A 3198-nucleotide genomic window follows, 5' to 3' on the forward strand; every position below is an offset into this window, starting at 1 on the left:
AGGCTTTTAATTAGCTTATTGGGTTTATTTTTTTCCTGCATTGTTTCAGTTTAAGTTTTCTTTCAAAAATTCAAATTGTATTTTCATGTCTTAGATTGACTTCCTTACTTCATTCATCTTTGTCTTCTTTGAGTTTTTTTTTAAGTATAGTTATAATCATTCTTTTCAATTATTTTTCTGAGAGTTCTTCCAGTTCATTTTCAAATGGTCCCATTACTACCGGGTTTGTAATTTTTTTTTGGGGGGGGGAGGGCGTAGTGCAGGGACATGGGTTCTTCATGCTGTTTTGTCTTTGTTTCTTTTTCCTGAGTTGGGGAATGCACACCTACAGTTAGTTTTTTGCTTGAGTCTTTCCTTCTTTTGTAGGTCTGTTCTTTTTTTTCTTTAAATCACCTTCCTGCTTTCATTTGAGGTATTTACAGTGTTCATTAATGAGGCTAAGTCATAGCAGGATTGGGGTGTCAATTTCTTCTTTTTGTCAGAAATTTACAGAAACAACCACTTTCTCATCTCTTCTGCTTGTCTGCAACAGTAGAGTGACTTTTGCATCTTGGTCAAGGAGCTTGGAACAAGTTTTCCCTTGCAGCGCCCAGGAAAGAACGAGATCTTAGGTTTAAAGGCTAGATAGGGTAATGGAAGGCAGCTGACAGGGCTCTGGTGTGTTGTGAATGGAGGAAGTAGTCTGGGTCTCCAGGTCATGGGTGTGGTTTAAAGAGTCACTTTTGGGGAGTAGTTTGAAAACTGGTGATGAAGAGAGAGGAGCTGGGATGATGTGGTGGTCCCTGGTAAACCTCTATAAAGCAACCAGAGTGGGTGGGGCTGTGTAGGATGGGGTGTGTAGGTGAGTACAGATAGTGGGCTAGATGGTCCCTGGTGAGGAGGGATCGGGGGTCTGTCTGGTCTCAAAGGAAGAAAAGAGGAGACTGTGGTCCCTAGAAAGCAGCTGATTGGGTGCTTGGGGGACAACCAGAATGGAGGGGACATTTTCAGGGGATTGTAGTAGATGCCTACCTGTGTCTGTGCCAAGTGGTCAAGTGGTCAGGCTTCTTCTTCTTCTTCTTCTTCTTCTTCTTCTTCTTCTTCTTCTTCTTCTTCTTCTTCTTCTTCTTCTTCTTCTTCTTCTTCTTCTTCTTCTTCTTCTTCTTAAGAAACGTAAAGCATCAGGGACAGCAGGGTGACCCCACGGAGCCTCACATGGCGAAGTGGATGAGGAAGGTGACCATCAAACAGAAGAGCCCCATGGCCTCAGACAGGGCAAAGCCCAGAATGGCATAAGAGAAGAGCTGTTGCTCGCGAGACGGGTTCCTGGCATAGCCAATAATCCAGCTACCAAACACTGTTCAGATGCCAGCCCCTGATCCAGCCACACCAACTGTGGCAGCCCCAGCGCCAATGAACTTGGCAGCTGTGTCAATATCCCCGGGAAACAACACTGGTCTGGAATTCCCGTCTGTCCACCTGGAGAGGGGAGCTGCTGCAGGAAGGCTGTTTAGATGGGGCCTCTGGTCTACTCAAGAGGGAAGCCGACACAGGCCTGATTAGACCCCTGGTACAGGAGCAGATCAGAACTGGAGAAACGAGCAGTGCCTTGGTGGTCTGCATTTTTCAATCTCCCAGCTTTAGGCTGGCTATTCTTTTTGCCTTAGAAATAACATTTTTTTTCCTCTGTCTGTGTTAGCAATCTCGTTTTTGTTTGTTTGTTTGTTTGTTTTTTTACTTTTTATTTTGAAACAAAGTCTCACCAAGTTACTACTAGCCTTGAACTCACTCTGTTAGTCCAGGTAGTCTTTAATCTTGGGGTCTGGTTTTCTTTCTTTCTTTTTTTTCAATTAAGAAATTTTTTTTTCATTCATGGGTCTGTCTGCCTCAGCCTCTTAAATAGCTGGGTTTATAGGTCTGGAGCCTGACTAAGATGTTCTTTTATTGTGGTTCAGGAATTTCAACAGATTTTCTACGTGTGTGACATTTATTCAGTCCTCGATCCCTTCCTAAATGTTGTGAACAACGAGAACAAGCACCATTCTATCCTTTCGAGATTTTTTTCAGTCATAGATATGCTTAAGACTCTCTTTAGACATTTCCCTCAAGCAAACTAAAGTAAAATTGAGTTGTCCTCAAACATAGCTTTAGGTGAAAATTACCTTAGGAGCTTTTAAAAAATATAGCTTTCCCTACCTTCCTGCCTGTTCAAGGATAGCATTGGGTAGGAATGTCTGAAGGTAAAATTTCTGCACTCAGGCCACCTTTTCTGAATTGTTACCCCGATGGTTTCATCCTTGTTTATTACTGTATCCTTAGGTAATGAGGTAATAAGGCTATAGTGAATGAAACAATATAGGCAATACAACTTAAAACTTAACAGTAATTACTTTGAATATATCTTATTTGTGCAGTTTATGCATTTTTAAAGGCACAAAACGCATTCTATATAGTGAGTTTCCCTTTCAATCCTGTTTTAGTAGCCAACCAGTTCCTTTTTGTAGAGACAACTACTTGTCACAAAATTCTTATATATTCTCCCACAATTCAAGCATATAGTATTAACTTCTCTATTGTCAATAAATTATTGGGGCAAAGATTATGAAAATCCTTGTGTTCCTAAAATTAATTCCACTATGTGATGATAGTTTGTTTTTTTTGTGTGCTGTAAGATTCTGCCTAGTATTTAATTTGGGGATTTTTTGCATAATTTTCACATAGCTATTCATAATAGATCCAAGTATATTTTCCTGTTTTTTTTAAATGAAAACTCTTCTGGGATCAACTCTTCTAGGATCTGTAAGGCAACAAACACATCAACATCATTTGCCCATACAACCATCTTCTGACATGCCCATGATACTAGCTATATCAAGAGTCCACAGACAGCCATCAGGGGAGATGCTCCTTGCTATCAGTCTTGTGGTTCTTTTGGTTTGCTATGCTTTTATATATTTCAATTACATTCTGGGAAATAATGTAGTTGTTCTTACACCACGATGAAGACTAGTAGATTTCTGTGATGTTCTCTATGGTCCCTTCAGCTTAACCACAGGTGAGAGTCATTTGTCTCTGGTGTCTGTTACTGTCTTTCAAGGGCCTTACTTGAAAATGGAGGGCAAATGTACTATCTCCTAGAAATAAAAGAGCTGCTGAGGCTTTTATTTCTTGTCCTTTTTCTGGGATCATCTAACATTTGTAGTCTTATGCTGTTCCTTC

The 3198-nt window shown here is 40.5% G+C and overlaps 1 pseudogene; it reads right to left on the bottom strand.

Moving 5' to 3' along the window:
* Positions 1-1170: 1170 nt before the first annotated feature.
* LOC102921547 (ATP synthase F(0) complex subunit C1, mitochondrial pseudogene) lies at positions 1171-1617 on the bottom strand (annotated as a pseudogene).
* Positions 1618-3198: the final 1581 nt, after the last annotated feature.

This window comes from Peromyscus maniculatus, chromosome X (assembly GCF_049852395.1).
Source record: "Peromyscus maniculatus bairdii isolate BWxNUB_F1_BW_parent chromosome X, HU_Pman_BW_mat_3.1, whole genome shotgun sequence".
In the NCBI taxonomy this organism is placed as follows: Eukaryota; Metazoa; Chordata; class Mammalia; order Rodentia; family Cricetidae; genus Peromyscus; species Peromyscus maniculatus.